This window comes from Phocoena sinus, chromosome 11 (assembly GCF_008692025.1).
Source record: "Phocoena sinus isolate mPhoSin1 chromosome 11, mPhoSin1.pri, whole genome shotgun sequence".
Classification (NCBI taxonomy): Eukaryota; Metazoa; Chordata; class Mammalia; order Artiodactyla; family Phocoenidae; genus Phocoena; species Phocoena sinus.
In genome coordinates, this window is record NC_045773.1 from 85876345 (window position 1) to 85894445 (window position 18101).

Below are 18101 nucleotides of genomic sequence, written 5' to 3' on the forward strand. Positions count from 1 at the left end.
ATGGCAGGGACAAAAGTAAATAAATATATGCCCAGAGAGATGGGAAAGGGAGATAATGGCTAAGGGATTAAATTCTAGGACTTCTATAAGAGGAACTCTATCGGTGTCTCTTTTATCTCAAAGCTTTAAGTGAGTAGTGCATTCTCTGTTACGTATCATACTTTTATGTGTTTCACAGAGGAATACATTTATTTTCTTTCCAAACTCTTTTGGTAAATTTGATGTACCAGGAGGATAAAACATATTTATATCATGGATTCACATGACACACTGCTTCACACCTACCACCCCCCCATGGGAGGTTTAGAATAAATACAATAAACCTCTTTTTCAGTATGTAAAAATTATAATAATTTATGGAAGTGGAATACTTATGGAAATATTTATATTTGTAGGCATTAATCTCACGGAGTGGCCCATGCAAAACAGTGGTGATCCTGACCAGATGTCTCACTCACTTCAGAATTTTCAGTTGTGCTTGAAACACAATCATTTGGCAGAAAGAAACTTTAGTGGGACTGTCTCTAAGTAAGAGGAGAAAGAAACAGCGTATGACTCCTGGGCCTTTAGGATAAAGATCAGAAATGAATAATCTGGTATTAGGTATCATTTTCTCAATTTTCCTCCTTGGTTCTTATGTACCAGTGTACCTTGATTGAGAAAGCAGAATTTTGTGAAACTTTAGTGAAATAATATTTTTTATTAAGATGTGCCCATAAGGGCAAAGTGCTCTCAATAGTACTTTAAAGCAGAGACATTTGTTAGCTAGTTCATGGAGCTTATATTATAGACTAACAATTGACCTAGTAAAACTCTTTTTGAAATTGAGCTCTGTTCAGATTCAGCAAATGAAAACCAGAGAAAATACCAAAGCTAAAATAATAAAAAGCAAAAATAGAGTGCCATCAACTTCCTGTGGAGATTAGGTAATACTCTGAGAGAGGACAGAGTTAATGTTTGATAAGGGTCATCAGAAGTGTGTCCAAAAACAGAAGATAATAACAGTACAATTGAATCTTCAGTGCATTCTATTACACTCAGTCTATAAATCTCAAAGTTTTACCTATTACAGTTTAACTTTATTAATTTAGTTACCTTGGCTTAATAGGTGACACCAGGATACTTATGCTTAGAAAATTATGAGCTGTAAATACCCCTATTTATAGAGAATACAAATATGAAATATAAACAGAAAGAGACATAGTGCTGTCATGAGTTTAATATATTGGGGGCTTCAAAGCTGTATTTTCAGAAGTGACAATTTTTCCTCTGCTGCAAGTGTAAGCTAAACAAACTCTAGGAAAGTGTCAAGCTCTCCTTTGATAAAAGTATGAGACCCTCTCCCCAGGCCCACCCAATGTAATTTCTGAAACATAGTAGGTACTCATCAAAAACTTGTTGACTAAATAAACATACACACACAGAGATATCAGTTTGAGTTGAACAAACTTCTTTATGTAAAATGTAGCAAAATAAAGATCCAGTCGTTGGCTTCACTAACTTGATAAATGGAGACAATTAAACTCAAATAAGGTCATCCAAACTTGTGTGTCTAACTAGTAACCTGAAGTATGTAGTTCAGAACCAGTGTGAGCCCTGAGAAGACCTTTTTAGGAAAGTAACTGTTTCTTTATGCTGGATCCTCAAGTCCTACTCATAAATAGATCAGAAATAGTCCCAAACACTGTACAGATGTTTACGTTGCCAAAGGCAAACTTTGAGAGCAAACTTTAGCCCACTGTCTGCTGTCCCCCAAGCCATGACCAATGAGAGTTTTCCACACTAGTCCCTGTTACTGATTTCATCACTACCTGAACATGGGTCCAAACGATAAACATCCCTGGGGGCAGAGCCTCTATAGAGTATTTGTGAATGCAGCAGCGCTACCCAGCACAGAAATTCAAATAATGGGATGGGAAATTAAATCAGAAAAAAAAAAAATCTTGAGTCCTACCCCTTTATTTTACACAAGAGGAAACTAAGGCCTAAACAAGTGAAGTGACTAAGGTCAACCCAAATCATAGCCGACCGATATTAGTGTAGACCAAAGAGTCTGGAGAAAACTACAGAGATGATGCTGACTGATCAGCATTCCTGATTATCTTATTTTTAAACTAACGCATAAATGGTAAGAGAGCAAGCAGGTGGACGGACTTAAAAAAATAAAAATAATGACAGGGTATTCATTGGTTGAACCATATAATCTTTTTTGTGTGTTACAAACCATATTCAAAGCCACATAATACTAGAGTATAGACACATTATATATGTCTAAACATTAAAGATGGACTTCTGAGTATTTTTTACAGCTAGCCAACAGACACAAATAATCAGATCCATTGAGTTAGCTAACTAATTTGCTAATTGAATATTTGCGCAAAGGATAGAAATACACAGAAAAACTCTGCAATTAACCTTTGAAAACAAAAAGAACTGTTGCCTAGAAGGTTGTCAGAGCTTAATTATTGATAGAAGCTTAAGGGTAAATCTAAATCATGACCTTAAACACTCTTTATCTTTATGTATCATACCTTATTTGCGAAGTAAGTGCCAGCTCCTGAACTGTTCTCCTATGGAATGGAAAGAAGCAACCTCCTAAAACTCAGTTAATTGATCAGAACAAACTTTGTTTTTAAAAACTTAGCTTCATTGCTCTGGAAACTTAAGAAATAGATTTTTCCAACTTATATACCATGTATATGAGATATTTCCTTAATAAAAACAATAAAAAATACTTTTCCTTTATAGTAAATTTCAAATGAAAATATCCTGTATTAAAAAAATTATTAGGGCTTCCCTGGTGGCGCAGTGGTTGAGAGTCCACCTGCTGATGCAGGGGACACGGGTTCGTGCCCCGGTCCGGGAAGATCCCACATGCTGCGGAGCGGCTGGGCCCATGAGCCATGGCCGCTGAGCCTGTGCTCCGCGACGGGAGAGGCCACAAGAGTGAGAGGCCCGCGTACCGCAAAAAAAAAAAAAAAAAAAAAAAAAAAAAAGAAAAAAAAAAATTAAAATCTAACTAAGTTGTTAGAAATGCTGCCGCCTTAGTCCAACCACCATCACGGGACAAGTACCTCTTGTTTCATGTAAATACTTAATGTGATTCGAATCTCTCTGAGATTAATGTGATAGTATAAACTATACATTGCATATAAGGGAAATTATATACAAAACAAGAAGTGGTATGGCAAAAAGAAATAGCAACAATCTAATTGGCCGACACGTGATAGTTTGCCGAACATAATTGATTATGCGTGTTTCAATCTATACAATGTCATGCTATTGCATATTTTGTGTGTATGCTTGCCAACAAAGGAAATAAAACAACTTTTATTGATTATGTATTGTGTGAGGGACATAACAGGCACACAATAAATATTTCTGAATGAAGTTCAGGCACTGTGCCAGGCAATTTATATGTGTTTTGTTACTTAGTTTTAATTTCATATAGAGGAGGTTGAGACGCTCTGAAGTTACACAATTAGCTCAGCATTGTCCTATGAGATGACTCCAAAATTTAAACCTAGGTCTACCTTTTTGTAAATGCTAAAAATGTTTTTATCCTAAAAATTCTATGAATGTTAAATTTGAATCTAAATACTCACGTGAAATTGTCGGGTATCTTCACAACACAGTCTCCCCTTATGTGCCTACAGGGAGCAGAAGGGAGAAATACATGCTATGTTAAAGTAGGCTATTATCTAATGGTAAGATATCATGAATAACGTGAAAGACCAACTCCTTCGAAATTTCTTTCTACACCATACAATTCTTTGTTTTGCATGCTGTCTAAATTTCTATTCATAAAAGACTAATTTATGTTAATGACTTTCCTGTTTCAAAATATCCTTGGGAAAATCAAGTAAGCTGCCATTAATTCCTAAAAGTAAACTGATTTAATCAAATTGCTTCCACCCAGCTGAGGTAAGCCACACTGAGAAAACAGACATTTTAATTCAGATTCTTATGCTCTTAATGGGAAGGTAGAAAAGCACACTTGATGTGAGGACAGGCTTGGGAAGGCACCATGAGAAGTTTTGTGAATCCCAAGAGAAGTATGAGGATAGGGGATGCCTGGGTTTGGAAGAGGAGATGGTAATCATTTGGACAGGGAAAATTCTAGAAAGAGTTTGGAAAGAGGAAAGATGTTGCTTATCTACTTAACTTTTTTAGGTTCAGATTTGGTGTCTACTTAAAAGAACACACAAATCACCCCCGAGCACACTTCAACCTTGGACTATGCAGGCCTGATTCATGTATTGAATTGTACCATATACAGGCAGGCATTATCCTTAGGTTGTTATACCCTTAACTACTACAGAAATGACTTATTTACTTGAAGATTAAAATATGTGTATGTGGGCAAATATGTATTTTTAAAGTAGGACCAAAACCAGAAAAAACATATACTTGCTTTCAAGGAGTTGGCAATTTCATTTATACAGGCATTTAGTCTCTACAGCAGCAAGCATTAGCTAGTAATGCAAAATGCCAAATGCCCAGAAGCCAATATATTAGTTTCCTAGAGCTGCTGTAAGAAAGTACTAAGTACCGGGTGACTTAAAACAATAGAGATTATTTATTCTCTCACAGTTCTGGAGCTTAGAGGGCCAAAATCAAGGTGTCAGCATAGGCATGCTCCCTTTAAGACTCTTTCTGGCTTCTTCCTAGCTTCTGGTTGTGGTCATTATCCCTTTGCACACCTTGGCTTGCAGCTGCAACGCTCTAATCTCCGCCTCCGTTGTCACCTGGTGTTCTCACTGTGTGCCTCTTTCTTTGCATGACATATTCTTCTTCTTTTAAGGACATCAGTCACATTGGATTAGGATGCTCTCTAATGACTTCACGTTAACTTGATTACATCTACAAGGATCTATTTCTAAATAAGGTCCCATTCATAAGCACTGGGAGTTAGAGCTTCAAGGTACCTTTTGGGGGAATATAATCCAACCCATAAAACCAATTCATTTCTAACCGAATTATGTGATATGACCACATCACTCTCTTCAGAAGCGCTGAGGAATCGTGTGGCCATTTGTAGTCAGGTCTTAGGGAAGTCAGCCAGCAGTTCTTTACTATTGTGAGGTGATGCCCTTGATCTTCTCCTAAGTGCCTCACGATCTCAAAAAATTGGTTATTTAAAATAAGAACTGAGCTATCTATAAATAGGACTGAGATTATAACTAATTTATCAAAAGTAAAACCATATAAAATTTTAATTAAGTAACATTAATTTTAATAACTATGGCATTAACAATGCAAAGAATAAAATTCCAACGCAAGGAAAAAGAGCATTATAGATAATACAATAATTTACTGAACACACTTATTCTATTTCTAAGACTATTCAACATGCTCCTTCAAACTCTGTATTTTGGAATTCATTCAGAGCTTGTTCTCTGTTCCTCATATTCCCCCAGTTATGTAGAAAGACCCAATCTTCCCGCCTCCCAGATAAAGAGGATATTCTAATCAATGAGGAAAAGGTCTTCTCAGACTAAATCTGTTCTACCCACTCCAATGATGTTTTAATTTTGTCTAAAATTTTCTTGATTTTTCTCATGCAGCTTCTCCCAAACTGCTATCTATCTCTCACCAAATAACTATGTATTTTAAAAATTCACATCTTTCACGGGGCCATCCAACATTTTCTGCTCTCTAATGTACAATGAATACAATTTCAAAACTCATTTCGCAGACGTTAAGTATAGATCATGTGCAACTCTCTTTTGAATTCTCGTTTGCATAAAATTTTGTATATTTAAAATTAGAAATCTGACGATAAGCCATTGTATTTCTATAAAAAACAGGACAGATTGAAATTAAACAACATTTACAAGGTATGTAGTAAGCTCACTTTAAAAAGGAAGCATTCTATTCTCATTATTTTATAACAAGATATACTGGTTAATAGACTTTCAACTGTAGTAGTAGTATAAATTTTCAAAAAAGTTACCTACAAAATATTAACATAATTCTCATTTGGAAAAAGTGTAGTCATGTCATACACAAATGGCCTTCTTGGCATTATGCCAGAGAAAGGCACAGCCTTGACAGTCTGGCTCCCCTTGGTTTATTAGAATTCAAGAAGTCTGCATCTGGGCCTCAGAAGAGCTTCTCAGTCTGACCGTTCCCACTTTTCCCACTCCAAGACACAAGCTGGAACTTACATCTCTGTCAGTTTCACTGTTTTCCTGAGTGGTGGCTAGACTATGATTTATGTGACTTCCTGCTTCAGGTAAAGTATACACCCATTGGCCAAAGCCAGTTGTGGGTCTAGCCCACCTGGCAGACTCATTTCACTCTTGAGAATGGGAGTGGTGCTAGAGAGCTTAGCTTTCAATGAAGCCAACCCCTCCCAAAGCCATTAATTAAACCTGGTTCACAAGTTGGGCTAGCCTCCTTGATTGCATCTATAGGCCCCGTTATGGGTTTAATTGTATTCCTCCCAAATTTGTGTGTTGAAGTCCAAAACTCCAGTGCCTCAGAGTGTGGACTTATTTGGAAATAAGGTCATTGTTGATGAATTAGTTTAGTTAAGATGAGATCATATGCAGTAGCATGGGTCCTTACTCCAGTATGACTGGTTTTCTTGTAAGAAAGGGAAATTTGGACACAGACTGAACATGAGGGAAACACCACGTGAACATGAAAGCAGAGATCAGGCAAACATGCCTATAAGTCAAGGAACTTAGCAAGCCAAAGTCTGACACCAAACCACGATGCAGGCAGATTCTCAACCACCGCGCCACCAGGGAAGCCCGACAATACATTTCTGTTTAAGCGATTCACTTTGTGGTACTTTCTTACAGCAGTCCAGCAAACCAGAACAAGGCTCCATATAAGTGCAGGTATTATGGTCATCTGCTCACCACTTTATACACATAAATACACACACACACACACACACACACACACACACACACACACGTTATACATGTAATATCTTATTTAAAATATGACATATACAGTTATATACAATATACATAAAATATAATTTAATGAATCTTTAAAAGTTGCTTGACAAGTGCTTAATTTTATTTTGTGAATTAAGAAAGTGAGGCTAAATTTATCTATTTAGATTAGGAGGAAGAAAAACAAACATCATAAACGTGTATCTAGAAAAAGTCCAAAGCAGCCACAAACACAAACTGCAGCCCCTGTGTGGATTTCCTGTTGCCTCTGCATGTAAAAGCACATTGCTGTTCATTTTAAGTGTGACTGTATATTATCCAAGACTTCAAACAGTGACTCAAGAGGAACTGTTGCCTATAAATCAATGTTACCCAGCTTACATGTTGACTAGCGTATGGTTTGGTCTGATGTAAGGTATGTGAATACAGTGTGTGGTTGCTTGCATGTACGTGCACATATGAGCAGATGTATAAGCTTGTGCGTCTACTTAAAACTTAGTTTCTTGTCAAGAAAAATGTTAATAGTATGGATGCTGGAACAGACTGTGTTCACACCATTCCCAACGAGGCTGCAAGTCATAGGGCCATATGCTGTGTTTTTAAGAAAGCTAATTTGTTGCCAGCACATATCAACACACGTGGAGCCTAGGACTACTATTTTAGCTGTTTTTCTATTAGGCTGTCTCATTAAGATGTGCCTGTAATGGAGGAATAGGGTGTGTGTTGGGGGGATGGGGAAGCTTGGTAAAGTCTTGTTGAGAATAATCCAGGTTACCGAGGTCTTCCTTATCTTCATCTTGTTTAGCTGCGGGTTTATAATTTTCCCTTTGCCAAATATATCTACTGAAAAAGTCAATGTAAATAACTAGTACATAAATGTTAACAGAAGTCCAAGCTGGGAGAATATAGTAGAGATGTCACCCAGGAAAATTTCTATCAATCCACACTAATTCAGAGTTGGCATCCATTCTAACACAGGCTGGGCTGTCATTTATTTAGCATGGCTTATATAGGGAAAAGGGGACGTGAAGGAAGTTGATAGTGTAAAATACATTGCTTGACTAGGTTAGATGTCTGGTCCTCAAGCTTTCTACTTTTGCTTCACAACAATAAAAGCCACACTTCTGCATACCTAAATATAATAGCTATAAATGTTCCCGACCCTGGTTATTAAAACAGGTCTAATAACCACTATTTTCATATTATTTAAAATGATGGGGCCTAAATTTATTTTTAAATGTTCTATAATTTAAATGTGCATTCATGGAAACTGAATTTGTGTCACTGTGCACAAGATCTCCCCTTAGCTTGGATATGCTCATCTTAAGCAGGAACTTTCAGGATGTAGAGGCCTAAGCAGCCAGAGGAGGCACAACTGCAGAGAGAAGTGAGTCAGGAGCCTTCTATGGATGACTGGGGATTGGACCATGGGATTATTCATTTCATATGAAATAATTAGAAAAACTGGAAGATGAAGATAAGAAAGAAAGAAAGAAAGAAAGAAAGAAAGAAAGAAAGAAAGAAAGAAAGAAAGAGAGAGAGAAAGAGAGAGAGAAAGAAAGAAAACATTACTATCCATAGCAATGCTACTGAAAACAGTGCCTAATTTTCTTTTAGTTTGGTTTTACTAAAGGACCAACATCCCTGGTGCTTCATATTATCTGAAAAAAGAAGAGTGAAAAATGAACAAGTCATGGATTTTCAGGGCTCTAATGACTTATACTAATGTATTCCTTCATCTAAATACAGATTTCTATTTAAAATTCAGTATGCAGGGGTATTATGAATTCCAGTTTAATGGATTCCAAATAATTGCCCTTTAGAAATGATGAATAGCTGTTTAAATCCACTGATAAGAATATACTATTTCTCTCCTAACAACAGGCCTTCCATATTAACCGTGTCATCTATGCCTGAAATTAGTTTATTAATTTTTTATTGATATGCAAAATCCAAATTGATGACAGTTGGAAAATAACCCTTTGCTAAGAGCCCCCAACTTTCCCCCGAAAATGTCTGTTGTTATTCTTGCGGGTGATAAAGGAGAGAAAGGCAATAATATTTCGAAAAGAGGGAAGGCCTGAGAAAGGCAGATGATACCACTTTTTTCCTTCTTTGTTTTTTAGGTTGAGCAGTTCAAAAAGATGTGCTTCTAAGGTGGACATAATGACTGGAGATTTCCAAATCCCATAAAGACAAAGCTTTTTGAAGTTCTTGGTTGTGATCACACAATGCCCTTAAAAAATACTTATAGAACTTGTTCTTAAAAGGGAGTAGAAGCAAGAGAGGCAGATTTCTCCTATGTAGCACAGGCCTAGGGTTTTGTTTTTCATTTTATCCCTGATCAGCACAGTTTTCTACACTAGTCAAAAAAATAAATAATACTCTGAAAGCCATGGCCAGAATAGATGCAATAAACACTATGGTATATTGAAGTAAAAAGTGTATATTCGTTATTGGAGTATCAATGTTTTCTGTATTTATACACAATTATATTACATTATACAATCTATATCACTACATATATCGGTGTATTCAATTAAGAAAAAATATTAATTCATGTAAAAAATGGAAAATTTGAGCTTTTTCTAAACCAAGTTGTAACAAATGATGTTAGGGAAAAATTAAATCTACTGTTATTCAGTCCATTGAATCCTTAGTTACTTTGATGTCATGCATCTTCCCTTTCAAGAAAATTCTCTGGGAAAAGCTGTGTTCCTCACAAAGAGAAAAACAAATAAAATAATCTTCTATGCGAGCCAAAACATACTTCAGAATTGATATGATTTCTTGCTCCCTGATGTTTGACTTTTATAAAGTCATTGTTCTTAGTGCAGTATTTATATTTTTAGAGCAATCTGTGAATAGTATACATGCAATATATATGGACAGCTCTATCTATTTATGCATATAAACACATGTAAATACAAGCAGACTGCAATGAAATGGAAATTTCCTGCTTTTTGTGCCCAACACACTATCAGGGGAAAGATGGATTACCAAGGGAAAAAAACCTCAGACTTCCCATTTCACCTCTGCCATCAATATTAATAAAGTTGACTCATTTGTTCCGATAAGAAATGCTAGTCAGGATACAAATGAAAAGGAAAAAGCAAGCAAAACCTTGTTTCAGTTTTTGCTAAGTGACTAAATAACACCATTTCTTCCTTTCCCTAAATCTTATCTAAGAGGAGTAAAAGATGGAAAGACAGAAAGAAAAAAATATTTCCATAAATCAGAGTCACTAAAAATGGAGTAGAAAGGGTGAAATCTGTTTTTGTCTTTTCAGTACACTTGTGTATGAAACCCTGGGCTGCTGTTACTTGAGGTTTTTCTTCTTCTGTAGCAGAAGGGTGACTGCCCCTTTTCTCCAAGCCCTTTCTGTCTTCCTCTGGGGTCTGCTCTGCTGCCTCTCTACATACCACTGGGACCCACAGAAGAATGGCTCCTCTGTCTGCCAGCCTGCCTGCATATTGCATCCATTGCTCCATTCAGCCAGCCTTTCAGAAGTCTGCTAACTGCTGCCGTACAACTTAGCTTTTATGCTCTACTGACAGGGGTTTTCTGAAGCCAGACGGTTTCTGAAAAGAGGGTCTATTTGCATAAACAATGCCATGTGAGGAGGTCTGCTGGAAACAAAATCAAAATTCACTCAAGCAAATCTTCCTGATCAACTCTTTTTTTTTTTTTTTTTTGCCACCAACACCTCCTATAGTTACCATCTGTATGCTAAAATGTGGCTGAGGATTTGATCAATTCTTTTCCTCCGTTTCCTGTATCCAGTTTTATTAAACAAGACAAAAGTGTATCTTATTTTCTGAGTGAGTCTGAACAGAATCCATAAATAGATGATGGTATGTGAAATGAGGAATGCATTGTGTGTTAAATGAGGGCAGGAGGCCAGCTACGCATCAGCTAGCCAGAGTCTTCCATTAGATTTGTCATGGAAGCCTCATCAAAATGCACATCCAAGCCAGGAGCTGCCCATCCACTGGCTCTGTGATTACAGGTCACCAAATGCATAGCTGCCCCAGCACTGGGGATCACAGAGGATAATGTGCATCTCTGCTCACTTTAGCTCTTTCCTTAGTATTCTACCCACAGAAAAAGACCAAATTATGGTCTCAAGCTTAAACCAGGCTAGAGCAAGCAGTTCAAATAAGGCTGCATAAATGAAAAGAGGAGGACCATTATTAAATCAGTCACATCAATAGGAAACCAAGCCTGGTTTTTTAAACATTTTCTTAAAGCAAGTTCAGTTTTAAAGGGGTACTGAAGGGCAATTCTAAGAATTTTTCGCTTAATAAAAATTCTGAGGTTATAAATGGTTGCTCAGGCAAACAGCAACTACTATGCTCTCCTATCTAAAACAAAGGATGTAATTCGGCTTAAGTCCTTCTCTTGCTTTTTAGAGACATGAGTAGTAGGACCTAGTGCCTAAAGCAGAAAAGTAGACATTCTTCCAGCATCTTTCCTCCTGTTTTTCTTTGTCTAGTATCAATCCAGTATTTTACTGGTTTCCTGGATTGCCCAAACTAGATTGCATGTTTTTTTCCCCTTGAAAATGTCATGATTATGGCCTATAAATATTATTTCCCATAAAAGGATATAGGCTTCTCAGAGAAATGGCTGATTCCAGATCTGGGGCAAGAAAATACAAAATAAGCATGGATATCATATTATACAAGAAAAGAAGATGCTTCTTTATCAAAAGACATAGCAGCCAATCTGGATTTGCAGCCAATCTGCAAAAATGGAATAATTTAACCATCAGTAAAGATAAAAACTGCCTTGGCTAGAAAATCAAATATGCTTAAATTTGTGAGTTTTATAAGGATGCTTAAAAAAAAAAAACTAATTGTTCACTTGAGATGCTAAGAAACCATTTCATTATGTGAACCAGTAAATAAAGGGAAAGATGCAAGCAATCATCTTGCCTTTTCTTTATAAGTGGTACCACAGGAGAACCAAATCGTTGACGAGAGGAAATTTTTTTATAGAAATAATAAATTTAGAATATCTCCATGTTGTAAGCCCCTATGAAGAATGGATCTGGCATTGATCATCCATTGTTGATAGCATCACCTCCTACACAATTTCATCTTTGAGGTTCTCTCATCAAAATAAACAAACCAATAAAAAGCAAAACTGAACCTGAACCTGATCGGGTCTCTAGGTATAAGAAATGCAGGGGACAGAGACTATGGCAAATGCCACCGCAGGGATAAAATCAGGAAAATCCAGAATGTGGAAAACTCCACAGGACAAATGATCTGAATTCTTCAACAAAAAAAGTGGCCAAGTAGAGCCAAATGCATTAAAAGATCCCTATGAGACATATATCTTGACATAGGGCCTTTCTTTGGATCCCAATTCAAATTTACTTGTTAACTAATTAATAAACCACTAAACTGAAATAAAACTAAACTAAATTTCAAGTTAATTGAGCAAATGTGAACTTGACCAGACATTTGATGATATTAAGAAATTACTACATTATTTGTATGATTAAGGTAGTGTAGCTATGTCTTTAAGTCCTTAAGCGTTAGAGAACTTTACTGATATATCGATATTTACAGATGAAATAATATTCCATCCAGGATTAGCTTCAAAATAATTCAGGAAGGGGAAGGGTCATGTTCCACGGGAGTAGAGATGAAACAAAATTGGTTATGAATTGATAATTACCGAAGGTGAGCTATAGGTAAACCAAGTTCACTGTATTCTTTTCTCTATTTTTGTATATGTGTAATTTTTACATAATAAAAACTTAAAAAAAAGAATATTAAGCTCACTTAAGGAGCGGTACTACAAAAACAGTACCCAAATTTCCTCAAACCTTAAGTCCTATGACTAAGCTGGGAGACTGGGTTAGAGATGGGGAGAAGCAGATGGTCTAGAAAAATATTTTCCAAACTTTGAAAAGCAAGAATTTGTAACACATCCAAGAGATGGATGAATACATATAAGGCCATGAAAAACACCACTTAGGGCTCTGGAAACAATACAAAAAAAATTAGTAGCTTTCTGAAGCAAAATGTTACTAATAATATGTTAATTATTAACATATAATTAACTTAAAGCATTCAATTAGAACTCTTATAACTGTGGATAAACTTAACCATATTAAAATGCATAAACCCATTTATTATAAGAGCTCAGGAACTGTTTTTTTAAATTCCTATATACCATCTTTAGAATTTTCTATATACTAAGAATTGAATATCATTTTTACATTCTCCGGGCATACACAGTTCTTTTGGCATTCAAAACATTACTTGCAGTTAGAGTCGTATTTTTCTTACACAAAGGAGTATAAAACAATAGATTAAAATGTCTTTAAATTAAACTAACTCTCCTTTTAAAGAATAAGCCTTCCTTTATAAGAATTATAATAAATAATAACAGTAACTAATATTCATTGATCGCTTTATAAAAGCCATCTTATCTCATTTAATCATCCCAACTGCATGATGGATTAGGTATGTGGGAAGATAATTCTCAGTGGGTAACTCAGAATTATCTGCACATCTTTGCGAGTAGACTCACTGATCGCCTTTTCTTACAGACTGTCTCTTCAGGGATGATTGTCCAGAGAAGAGCCCTCAAAGAGAGAGATTGTGTCTTCCTTATGGAGCAGGGGACAAGTTTGTTTGCTGTCCAGTTTACTAAATATAATATCTTTTTTGGAGCAAAGTTTACACAGATTTGCATGCAGCTCCTTTTAATTGATTGGGGTTTCCCAAGCTCAGGGCCCCTCAGATGTGACACAAACCCACTGTGGACACAGCACTCACCCGGGCCCTCTGAGTCACTCCTGTAAGATGTCAAGGGCATGAGGAACCAGTGGGAGCATTAAGCTCATGCCGCCTGCTGTGTCATGAACAATAAAGTTCTTGGTCTCTGATCCGGGAGTCTCATGCCTACTGCCGATTTTCATAAAACTATAGTGGGTTAACTCCAAGCTAGAGAAGGAAGGGTCGAGGGGTCCCCAAAACTCACGTTGGGCTTTGCGTGGACAGAAAGCTTTGTAAGTACATTTGGTTGAGCCACGAGCAGCCACTGTGACTTGCTTACTGTCACAGACCTACCCTCTCCCTCAGTATCTCCTGATCACCTTCTACCCCGTTCCCTGACCTTACTTCTTTAAGGAGAAAAATGATTAGGGCCAAGGTTTGCTTGTCTCCAAGGGGGACTGAAGACCTATGAATCTGAATGTGTTGGCAAACCCTGCAGAGAGGAAGGACTCAAGGTTTTATGAATCCATGGGATACAGGCACCAAAATCAAAATCACCATCTAGCCTGGTCCCTGAGGGATCTGGATTCACCTGATGTGGTTTGGGAACAGTTCACAGTGAAGTTGAGAGTCTGATGTAATCTTATGAGTGTCTGTTATGGCAGCTCAATATATATATATATATATATTTTTTGCTGTTTCCATATATGAATGTTATATCTGATGAGATATATGCTTGTATATTCCTGTCCTATAAATGTCAGAGGATATTCTTTCTATTGCGAAGAGCAGCAGATAGAGAAGTGTTAAGGATATAAACTTCCCTGCCATTTGCCACCAGTAGCTGGTTAAAGATATAGCACGAGCGCCTCCAATTTCCAAAGCTTTTGTTACATAGATAATGTCCCGTTAGGAGGCAAGTCAGAAGCCTCAGTTTCCATGGCCTTGACTACAGTGTTACCACACCTCTGCCAACAGGGGTAGCTGATAAACCTTTATAAACTTTAGGGGGCTGCTCACCACATAAAACTTATTGGATTACAATCAATGTGCAATCAATCCCTCCAGTAAGCAAACTCTTATCTCTTCAGCACCCCACCACCATCAAGCCACCCAGCATCTTACTGGAATCTTTGCACAGTATATTCCTCACTTGTGCATTCTACTTGGTCCTTTATGTTGGCTACCCCCCAAATTAGCATTCAGATAGATCTGGAAGGTAAGGGGACAGAGGGTCATTAGCGACTTTTCATCTTTCAAAATTGCCCCTGGAGCCTTCCTTGCAAAGGATATGGCTCCTCCAAACTGTCCCACATCCATCAAACATAATTGACTTATGGGTTTATCACCCTCTACCAGAAGGCTCTGACCGTGACTCAGTTGTGGTCCCTTTTCACCTTGCTGAGAGTCTATAGGAAAAAGCAAATGGTCTCAGTTCCAAAACACCTCCAGCTGTCTCCTTGCAACCCGCTTCACTTTTATCAGTCATTCCATGGGGCAGACAAATGCCACCAGGGTGGTGACATGGATAGACAGATCAGATTGAACTGACTGCCTTCAAAAAACAAGGACTAGACTCAAGTATGTGAATAGAACCAGGAATACTAATACCTATTAGCTAGCTGGGAGGCTACCTTGGGAGCTCTGTCAACCTATACTCCCTGATCGATGTAGGCCCCACATAGGAAATCCCAACAACTGTAAACAATGCTGTTTTTCCAGAGTCACCATGTGTAGCTTTGGGATGATATGTTTTGTGTAGTAGCCAGACTTTAATTTACCTCCCTCCCTAAACTACAATGTTAGTCACCCATTTACAAAAGTGAGTATGAAATCTGTCCTTCCCTGACTGTAGTTAAAATGATCAATTATACCACCTTGGTCCTGGAAGGAATCCAGATCGGCCTCAACTACCTGACCAGGCTCTTTATGAATGATGCATAGACCTCCTCCTGGAGGTGGAGGCAGAGTGTGTGCTGTCACTAATGCATCCCACTGTACCTGGATTATTGTCTTAGATCTAAAGGAAAGGCTGATACAGAAACAAAGAGAAAGCCACATGGATTTCTAAGCTAGACCTTAATTGTTTTGGGGATTTATTCAGCTGGTTGGGTCCAGGACCAGGACTGGGGGACATGGTAGAAGTCAGTACTGAATTGGCTTTAATCCTGCTTCGTGGAGTCCTGTTGATAATAGGCTTAATTCAGTGCTGTATAGACAAACCGAACAGATGTGGCCAGACTTTCTCAAACTAATCAGAGACCAAGTTTTGCACTCATGAGAACATGTGCCAGAAGCCTAAACTGTATAGAAATGAGAGGTGGATATTTAGAGGTGGGGAGGGGGAGAGAAAGCACTGAAAAGTACCTGCTGAAATGTAGATTTATATTAAGGGATCACCCTGATTATAAAGTGTTTCTGTGTTAAACATTTATTAGTAAATTGATGATGTGAATAATGCAAGCCCTTTGTTCATAGAAACTGTGATGAATAAATGTTAGACTCTCAGACTAGCACACAAATGCTTATTTAACTCTGGCTTTGATTTAAATAGGATATTCCATATTTGATTTTAAATAATATTCTGACTTTTTTTCTTGGATGCATACAAGTTTTATTTCAGCTACATTATATGTTGAGAGGTGACAACAATTCACTGCGTTATTTTTTCTATAAAATTTTGCCTATTGCATGCACCCAGGCAGGCACTCTTCAGCTTTATCACAAGTGCAGAACTCAACACAAAGATAAGACAGTTCACATAGGTTTAGGAAACATGCCTGACCCCTGCCATGATCCTGAGCATCTCTGGAAGTGTCAAAGAGAAAAAGAAAACTCAACTCAGAACACTTCTCTCTTTAGAGATTTGAAAATCCCTCTCTCCATCCACTATGTACCAACCACATTGACAGACACAAGTATTTAGTAGTTATTATTGGTGGAGAGTGCTCTGTGTTTTAGAATTAACAAAAGGATTACCAGCATGGGAGTTCAATTAAAGGAAAAAGAGGACTTCTTTTTGAACCATAATTGCTTTAACTAAAGCTTATTTCTAAAATTCTATTTAAATGAACTATAATTTTTTTCTCCTTCATGAGAGATAATTCCATATTGGAAGTAGGTTTCAAGGTTAAGTAGTTATTACTATTTTTACTGGAACAAAATCTTTAATATGACACTGAAAGAAATTAATAATAAAGGAAGGTAAGATGTTAACTTTAGTGGTTCTGAAACAAGATCAGGATAATGAGTATATCCTCAGAGAGGAAATAACAAGCACAGATTGGGATTTTAATTACCTCCACATGTTAGCCTACTGCCACTTTAAAAAATAATCTTTCCTGAAGTGTTCTGACGGTTGTTCTTAATTCTCTTTATTTGGGGTGAGGGATGAGAGGGTTTTGCATGAACTTTCTTCCCAGAAAAATTCACGTAATAAGAAATGTTGATTATGTTTCCAGGCACGGTACTATATGCTAGATACTAACTGAATCATTTAAGCATCACAGTAATTCTATCAGATAGGTAACCCTATTATATCAACTTTTGAAATGAACAGATGGTGACACAGAGAAGTAACTTGTCAAAGGTCACATGCTAATAAGCAGCAGAGCTGGGATTTAAACCTAAGTAGCATGGCTCCAGAATCTACTAGGCTTGATAGCCTACTCTACTATAGGATCTTCTGGTATCTTACACTCATATATACATTGGTATATAAAAAATTATCTATACAATTTCAAAAAGTTTCCCTCGATTCTTAAATTCAAGATTAAAAATCTTCATTCTAGAAGCCATTTGGCAACATTTGCTACTACTGAATATTTGAAAAATATGATGCCATAATCAGAATCTAGTTCTACCTAAAAGAAAGAACTGAGGGGAAAAAAAAGTTGAACAGACTGACGGTTCCCATTCTGTTTCTAATATAGAAAAATGTCTAGATGGAGTAATCTCTCCTTAGGAACCAAATCTTCAGAATTTCTAGGCACCATTTATTTCTACTATATTAAAGAAAATAAAAAGTTTTAATATGTCTTCATGTCAGAATTTTTGCAATATCTTCAACACACAGATCAAGTGACCTTTCTTTCCCTTAATTTCATACATCATCCAGCAGAGCAGTGTCTATCAGGCGGAGCATGCTAATACACTGGCCATTTTCATCTTCTGGTAATGTCAGGGGAGCTGGTCAAAGCATGCTGGGAATATCTAGTGATGGCATGAGTTGTTAGTTACATTAAATTTTTACCATATTTTCACTCATACTTTTAAAGTGAAAAGAATATGTATTTCCCACAAACAACTAGACCCATGCTAATTGCCCTCTGACCTCATCTTATAACACTCTCCCTTTTACTCTCATACTATGGCCAAGTTGGCCTTATATTAGTTCCTCAAATATACCAACCTCATTTCCTCCCACTGGGCTTTCTACTTGAGCCCTCTC